This window comes from Mus caroli, chromosome 1 (assembly GCF_900094665.2).
Source record: "Mus caroli chromosome 1, CAROLI_EIJ_v1.1, whole genome shotgun sequence".
Lineage (NCBI taxonomy): Eukaryota > Metazoa > Chordata > Mammalia > Rodentia > Muridae > Mus > Mus caroli.
This window is the reverse complement of record NC_034570.1, coordinates 35,439,006-35,448,316: the sequence shown is the minus strand read 5'-3', so window position 1 is coordinate 35,448,316 and position 9,311 is coordinate 35,439,006. Positions and strand designations below refer to the sequence as shown.

Below are 9,311 nucleotides of genomic sequence, written 5' to 3'. Positions count from 1 at the left end.
CCCCTCCCTCTCCCTATCCTCTTCCTCTCCTCCCTCTCCTCCCTCTCTCTTCCTTCTCCATTCCATGTGCATTTGAAGATGTGCTCTCTCAGTTCCTAGTACCACACCTGCTACTATGCCCCTATAACACGATAGGCTTAAATCTCTCTAGACATGTAAGCAAAAATAACCTTTTCTTTCATTAATTGAATCTTTCATGATATTTTACTGTAGTAGCCCAAAGGTAACTGATACAGTATACATGACTCTTTACAAAAGACTTTTTTGGGAGCAACTTGAAATGATAAACTTGATATTCAACTGTTCATGTAAAACTGCATTTCCTGTGGCTTCGTTATTTAAATGAAAGATGGTGATGGCTCACTTCCTAAGAACTACCAATCCAAGGTAGTTTTTTGGTTACTGACAGACAAGTTCATTGACAGCTTCAATTTTAAATGGACTTAGGAACGACTATGCAATGTCATAATTTTAAAAGTGCCTTTCCAAGGAAATTAAGGTAAAAATAATTAGAACCATGGCAAATGGTTTTGTCTCTGCTTGGAGATTCACAGGCTCTAGAGACAGGCAAAATCCAGCAGGGACCTCTCTCTAAAACCAGGAGGTTAGCATAGCAAAGCCTGGGATGATTTGCCCAGGTTAGCTTATGGCTCCTTTCAGAAGATGGAAATGAGATTTAAGAATGTAGGATGGTCACTGTCTGTCACCGGCATAGGAGGTTGAGACAGGAGGTTTGGTTGCAAATTCAAATTTGGTTATATAGTGAGTCACCAGACCAGTCAAAGATATACAGCAATACCTACAACTCCCAAATAAGGAAGAGGAGGGAGAAGGGGAAGAAGAGAGAATGGGAAGGAGAGGGAAGGGAGAGAGAATTGAAAAGTGAGAAAGGAAAAGAGGGAGGGAGAGAGAGAAAAAAAAGGAGGGGAAAGGAGATCTACAGTAGCTAGATGTCCATCAACACCAAACAGGATCGCTTAAGTCTGGAAAACATTCCCAGAATCTCCAGAGAGATACAGTGACTCACAAAGCAGAGCTGTCTGAAAGGCTGGCAGAAAGTTCCACTATGAACATAAAGAAACAACAACCTGGGCTCACGAGGCGGTTAGGGAGGACAGCAGTGGAGACCAGTACACCCAGACGGAGAAAGGAAAGTGAGTCACCCAGAAGAAAGATGAAACGTGACTCACCCCACTGTCATTTTGTAGTGGAAACCGTGCCACATCATGAGATGAATTCACCATGAGACTGTGTCACAAGTGCCTTTCTTGGGTCTGTAAGGGGACACTGAATGCCTATTTTTTTTTTTTTTTTGCAACAGGGTTTTTGCAGACATTATGCAAACTGTCTTCATACAAACATTTAGTAACTTAGCTCACACCTCATGTTAGGCTCTGGTATTTTGGTGTGTTTTCTAATTTGGTGTGCTTTCTTTTGCTCAGTCTTTTAAAGTGTGAATAGATGAGTTTTGAAAAAAAAAAAGAAACATAAATATCAGGAAGCTACAATATATTTATCACTTGTGGAAATCTGCCAAGCCTTTTCAGTATCCCAGCTCCCCTCTACCAAGTCTGTCTCAGTGTGAATTAGACTTTAGAAGACCTTGCAATTGAAGGCACTATAGCCCATGGGTTCCCCTGGAATCCCTCCCCAGGCAAATACAACTCCTGCCACCCCCAGCCCCACCCCCCATAGTTTATATTAGACGTAAATAGCAGCTTTTTTTCCAGCTTGTTTATCCATTCACCTGCATGTGAACATGTGAGGAATTCTAGGTGTGGATTGTTATGAACTCATCTACAATCCAATTATCTTGTGCTACCTTACCGTATGCATGGAGTTTTGAAATAGCATTTGCTTAGGCCAAACAGTTGTATGAGTGAGGATATTAATAAACTCTTTTAACAAAATGACCCAGGTTTGAGTTGATACTTGGCAGGAGCTGAATTACCAACCCCAACACCTTAGCTGCCCTGCTTAGCCCAACTGAAGACACAGTTCTTAAAAAGCAACAGAATACAACCTAAATTCTACACTAACCCTGACCTTTAATCAGAGCTATTGAACAATTAGCTTGGGGGGGGGGTCATTTTGTGATCGGTTGTTTTGGGGTCCTTCATTTGAAAATAATTCAACTTTTCTCACTCGGAGAACATAAAGTAACATATGAATCAGTATGAAATACATGGAGGTGTAATTATAAAACACCTGTGAACTAGCCTCTGACCTAGAAACCAAGACATTACTCATGCTTGTGTCTATTTGGCTGTGAATCCTTTGGAAGGAGATATGTTCCTCCAATATTTAAGGACCATTTCTAGCATTTCGTTGAAAATATTAATATTTACAGGTGAAAGTAAGAACTAGGTGACACAGGGATGGCTGCCTGAGAACAGGCAATGATTCAGATGAAATCTCAAAGTCCCTTACTGTAGCAGGTTAAATTTTAAATTAACATACTACATACAATCATCTTAGGATACCACCACATTTACAAGCCTGTTGTCATGTGGTTTAACAACATCTTGACTACCTAAAACACGTCAGTGTTTGAGGCCTCTGTGCACTTCCACAAGATGTGTGTGCCCTACCAACGGGACTCATACAAGCTGACCCCTCCCGCAGCTAGTTCTACTGCCAAGTTCAATCCTTTATATGTTATAAAAAGAGAAAGGGGAAGTCTGCCAATTGCACATTGGCTAGATGATAATACTTCTCATTATATTCTAATGCATTTTCCAAGTAATTTCATAAAAATTGCATTCATTAAAACTAAGACTGCTTTTCTGGGCAAACAAGCTAAGTGTCCTTTAAAATATGTTAAATTGTGTTTTATAATAATTTGTTGTTTCTTTTTTACACTAATAGGTTATTGCTTTCTATTAGAATCAAATGATGCTCTGTTTAATGTATCCTATTTTGGAAGTTTAAAACAACTGATACATTGTGTCCAACACTCTTGATCTTGACTCTTCTGCATTCATTTTTCTGACACTTCACCTCTGGTGTTTCTGCAGGTTTTGAGTTAGTCTTAACTGCTCTTGCACTTATAATCCGTTTAGCAATCTCCCTAACTGATATTCACCGGGCACACTGCACCCTCCTCCTTTCATTCTCTGGAGTCATGATTTTTATCTTGTCAGTCGACCCTATCTATATACTACATACAGGGCTTCCCAAACACAAATGATAATTTTCATCATTGAACATTCCTGTGCTGAATACAATGAACTGCATTGAAAAATAGGAATTAACAGAGAATTCTCCACAAGCATTCAATTTGCAAGGGTGACTTACTCGAAGGGTGATTTTACTCACAACCACTGAGTTTCAGGATGTGTTTAAAAGGCACTAGTCTGGATTTTGACAACTCTAACTTTCATCTCACGTTCCTGGCTGGAAAGATTTCCACTTTGAAGTAATTCTACGCATGGTCCTTGCTTCTTCATCTGTTACTTCATTGGTAAGTGGTGATCACTTCCTTATGAGATCTCATATAAGAAAGAGGTCATGGGGAATGAGATGACGAAGCACAGCAGTCAGCACTGTGCTGGGAACATGTTCTCCCTCAGAAGCATCAGCTAACATCATCATCACCATTATCACCATCATCACCATCACCACCACCACCACCATCATCATCACCATTACCATCATCAGGAGCTGACATGAGTTAATTCTAGCAGCTAGGGAATGATATCTGCAGTGTTCTACAGCACCAGAGAATTTCATGTGACCCTGCTGTTGTCTGGAAGAAAAACAATCAGTTCCTCCTGGCTCCTTCAGGCTCTGAGACCTTAGGGCAGTGGTTCTCAGTCTTCCTAATGCTTCCTAATACAGTTCCTCATGTTGTGGTGACCCCCCCCCCAACCATAAAATCATTTTCCTTGCTACCTCATAATGGTAATTTTGCTACTGTTATGATCTGTAATGTAAATATCTGTGTTTTCTAACTGTCTTAGGCAACCCCTGGGGAAGGGTTGTTCAACCCCCAGGTTGAGAACCACACTGCCTTGAAAGCTTGACAGTTTGCCTCCCATGTTTTACCACTTGTGTCCACCAGATGGCACCAGTCCCCCCACAGTCTCATCACCATGGACTTTGGAAAAACACAAACTAATCCAGAGTTGGACTTAACCACCTGCTTTGACTTTCCAGTACAGACCTCTTATTACAAGAAGTAAAAATTACTTGTAGAGCAGCTTCTTAGAGGAGATCAACATTGCTGTACCAATGAATCCATACTAAAATATGCTCCGACCAAGCAGAACTTAACAAGATGGGAAAGTGTAAGAAGCTATAAAAGTTAGCAAATAAACAAATTTGGTATTCCTCGGTGACTTACTACTCATTGTTTCTCAGCAACGTGACTGTTCAGGGGGAAATCTGGGATGATAAAGAGTATTTGCAGAAACATGAGATCCCTTCCCATCCAGCGTAAGTGGATATAAGGGATACACAACCTGTGGAAAGGATAAGGCATATGGAAGCAAGCCCAGCTCTAGACTGGCCACAATGCATAAAGACCAGCAAAAACCCTTGATGTTTCACACATCTGCTGTAAATGCCTAGTTATACAACATAATAATACTGCAATAAATGGTAAAGCCATAGCTATAGTTCTCAGAACAGTGACAGTTTCCAGAGGGATGCTGAAGCTATAAGAAACATCCTTCCAACCTGAAGTTCAAGGTTTTCCATAAAAGATTCCCCAAGTTAATACTGCGCTAGGCTCTTGAGTGTTAGGTATGCCTGGACAGAAACCAAGCCATGACCCAGACTGTCCCCAACAAGGACACACATTCTGTGTTCTGTGGTAGGTGGGAGTGCAGGTGTCTGGTACACGCACAGGATCTCATCTCCACACCTGTTCCTGATTCTCGGATGACTCTGATTCGAGAACAACTTGAAAGAATCCTCTAGGAAATCCTTCTGTGGGGCTTCAGCTCCCTGCTCCCAGAGTGCCATCACTTATGTCCTATGGCACCCCATCAAAAAGGGCCTCAAAAAGCAAGTTACCCATATTAAACACACATACTCTCTCTCTCTCTCTCTCTCTCTCTCTCTCTCTCTCTCTCTCTCTCTCTCTCTCTCACCTGGGGGAAGGCTGTAACTTTTAAATATTTTTAAAATAAAAATCTTTGCAGTTGGCATTGTCCAAAGAACAAAACCACAGCCTACAGACTGGGAAAAGATCTTTACCAACCCTACATCCAACAGAGTGCTGATATCCAAAACATATAAAGAACTCAAGAAATTAGACATCAGCAAACCAAATAACCCAATTTAAAAATGGGATACAGATATAAGCAGAGAATTCTCAACAGAGAAATCGCCAATGGTTGAGAAGCACCTAAAGAAACGTTCAACATCCTTACTCATCAGGGAAATTGAAATCTAAAGAACTCTGACAGTCTACCTGATACCCATCAGAATGGCTAGGATCAAAAACTCAAGCAACAGCTCATGCTGGTGAGGATGTAGAGCAAGAGGAACCACTCCTTCATTGCTGGTGGCAGTGCAAACTTGTACAGATGCTATGGAAATCAATTTGGCAGTTTTTCAGAAAAGTGGAAATAATTCTACTCAAGACCCAACTATCCTACTCCTGGGCAGATACCCAAAAGATGCTCCGTCATACCATACAGACACTTGCTCAACTATGTTCATAGCAGCTTTACTCATAATAGCCAGAAACTAAAAACAACCCAGATGGCCATCAAATGAAGAATGGATAAAGAAAATGGCATTCATTTACACAATGGAGTACTACTCAGCTATTAACACCAGGACACCATGAAATTGGCAAGCAAATGGATGGAACAAGAAAGGATCATTATGAGTGGGGTAACTCAGACCCAGAAAGACAAACATGGTATGTACTGATAAGTGGATATTAGCCATAGAAAACAGGATAGTCATGCTACAATCCATAGACCGAAAGAAGCTAAGCAACAAGGAGGGCCCAAGGGAGGATGCTTGAATCTCACTAAGAGGAAATAAAATAGACATCTTGGGTAGAGGAAGGGAGGAAACTGGATGGGAGAAGGAGTGGGGAGAGGTGCAGGGGAGATCAGGCATGGGGAGGACAGAGGGAGAGAGAACTGGAATCAGGTTGGGGGGGGTCATCTCTGGGATAAGCTAGAAAGCTAGGGCAATAGAAACTCGCAAGAGTCTATGACTAAGACTCCTAGCAATGAGAAGTATGGAACCAGAAATGGCTAGCTCTTATAACCAGGCAAGAATTCCAGTGGAAGGATGGGGACACCAACTCAGCCACAAAACCTTTGACCCACAATTTGTCCTGCCTACAAGATGTGTGGAGACAGGAGCCTCACATAACTGTCATCAGAGAGGCTTCTCCCAGCAACAGATGGAAACAGATGCAGAGACCCACAGCCAAACATTAGGCAGAGCTTGGTGAAGCTTTTGGAAAAGGAGAAGGGCAGATTGTAGGAGCCAGGAAGGTCAAGGACGCCACAAGAAATCCCACAGAATCAACTAACCTGGTCCCATAGAAGCTCACAGAGACTGAACCACCAACCAGGGAGCATGTGTGGGATGGACCTAGGCCCTCTGCACATGTATAACACATGAGCAGCTTGGCTTTTATGTGGGGCCTCTTACAGCAGGAGCAAGGGCTGTCTCTGACTTTATTGCCTGCTTTTGAATCCCTTTCCCTAAACTGGGCAGCCTTGTCTAGCCCCAACAGGAAAAGATGCTCCTAGTTCTGCTGCAACTTGATATGCCAAAGAGGATTAATATCCACAGGAGGCCTATTCTTTTCTGAGGAGAAAGGGAAGGAGGGTTGGGGAGGGAGAGAGCAGGAGGAGAGGAGGGAGGGGAAGCTGTCATTGGGATATAAAGTAAGTACATTAATTACTTAAAAAATATATAAAAATCTTGACTGAAAGGAAAGCCTGTGTAGGATTGGGTGAGGCTGACTTCCTTTAGCTACTATGCAGCATTTGTCTGAAATATCAGACCCAGGATAGCAGGAAGTGCAATTTCGGAAAGCTTTTCCATGTAGCACTTAGAACACCTATGTAGGCACGGTACATAAAGCACATAAAGCACCCGAGGGTACCATGAAGGCATCACTTGAAGGAACAAGAGGGTGGTGAGGTCTTCATATTCCCCTAACAGGGCTGCTCTGAGGACATCCAAACTGCAGCTCTGCAGATGATCAGCTGGGGGGCTTTTTGCAAGGCCATGAGGCAGGCACACGTCAGAACACAGTTCTATCAAGCAGCCTTTCCCCAACCAGCCCCATAGAGCTCAGAGTGAACACAGAGCCCTGGGCTTTGGGAAATACGTCATTTCCTGTTAGGGAGTTCAGCTTCTGGATTACTCCGGAAGCCTACTCAGTAGGAAAGTCATGTCTGAAAGTGACTTTAGCAAAGCCACCATAGCTTTACATGTATCTATTCCCAGCCTGTCTCCACACAGAGTGTTTGACAGGCAGTGTCTGCAGACCTTCATAGTACAGGCACTTGGGCAGCCAGTACAGCTGGAGACCTGTGAGCCTTGCCTGTCAGCAGGTTCCTTCCTAATCCCTTCCTACTTTGGTCTCCTGTCACCTTCTGCTCTGACTGAGGCTTCTCCACATACTTTCTCCTGTTCCTTATATGGAAGAGGATGGCTGGACAAGATTTGCCCAGTACCCTCCTGTGAACCTCGTGTTCAGTCTCAGCCAGAGGGAAAGGGGCCTCTTCTGCTAAGCCCACTGACATCGGCTTTCTGTGATGACCACTTCTTCCTGGACATAGGGCATCTCCAGCATGTGGTTGCTGTGGGTGTTCCCATCGCATGCACAAATAATGGTTTCTTAGGAAGAAAACACAGGTAAAGTTTGCTGAACCTATGAGCTTCTGATAAAAAAGAAGCCACAGACTCTATAGTCTTCCAAAACAGTCTTTTTTTGCCCGGTGTGTGTGGGGGTGGGGTGGGGGGAGTGTCAAGTACAGGGTGAGGCCACACTGCTCTCCGGGCTCTGCCCTGAGTTGGCACAGCATGGAGATATCAGCGACCAACCTTTTGCTCCCACCCAACAGCTGCAACTTCAGTGTCCCTCTGCCAAGCATGGAATGCCCTGCACAGGCCTCTGAGGATGACAAAGAGCCTCTGTATGTGTGTGTGTACACACCCAGAATGGCCGTGTGGAAGTCAGTTGTGCCCTTCCCTAAGACTCATCTGGCCAACAACTACTCAGTCCTGTTTGTGGCGTTGGTAAATTGGCCACACTACCCTGAGACTGAACTGCACCTGTTTCTAAGTGCCTGGCAGAGTCAAGAAAGTGAAGGTCTGACAAGCCCCAGGAGGGATGGGAGTTTGGAACTCTCAGCCGGTAGGCTAAAATGTCCTCATTTTGAAATTTATGAAACCTAACTAACTGAAGTATTTGACGTTCAATTCAGCGCAACTCTGCATTCCACATGGCACGAGGAAATCATTCCTGGATGATGAATCTGGGGCAAGAAAAGCAGCCGTGTTCCCCAGGGCCCTCCGTAATGTATCATATAATTTTGAAAGGATAAAATCGTTACATCGTGGGTAATAGACAGATATTTTAAAGTTCTTCTGTTGATAGTGTTCAATTTCAAGACAAGTTGTTGACATCACTGTTGCTTAAAGTCTGCATTTCATGGTAGAAATTTGTAGTGGAATGCTAACTTTGATCAACTCTGAACACATGACTTTTCCTGCCCCAAACAACACAATGAACTTTGATGTTTTGTTTCTAAAGACAGGGTAAAGGGGACAGAAGACAGGGTAAGGGGACAGAAGATAGGGTAAGGGGACAGAAGCAGTTAAACAGACTGCCCCCCAAGATGATGCTGTGTCAACCAAGGAGCCATTTGTGACCGTTGTCTCTGCTATGACAAGCTAAGCACAGGGTTATATAAACAGAGTACTGATGACTGATCATTAATTTTGTTGAAGGACAGCATCGTGGACGGCCACACAATGATTCTAAAGACAACAGAGCTACCCATCAGTTCTTTCCCCATAGCCTTCATTATGGCTTCACATAGAAACACTACGTTCTCATGAGGGCAGAATACAGCACTACCATGGCAAGTTTGGTCATGCATGCTCAAGTCCCTATGTCCTGTTGGTTTTTGCTGTTGTTGTTGTTGTTTTTGTGTTTTTGTTCTTTGTCTGCTTGACACAGCTAGAGTTACTCGACAAGAAGAACTCACAATTGAAAAGATGCCTCTATAGGATTGGCCTACAGACAAGTCTGTCTGTGGGGCATCTTTTTAATTAGTATTTGATACTGGAAGATTTGGCCCATTCTGAGTGATAGT

The 9,311-nt window shown here is 43.2% G+C and overlaps 1 protein-coding gene across 1 annotated transcript in view; it reads right to left on the bottom strand.

Annotated features, from left to right (window-relative positions):
• The window catches only part of Tmem182 (transmembrane protein 182), a 49,796-nt gene that overhangs the window by 8,193 nt on the left and 32,292 nt on the right, over positions 1-9,311 (bottom strand). The window lies entirely within an intron of this gene.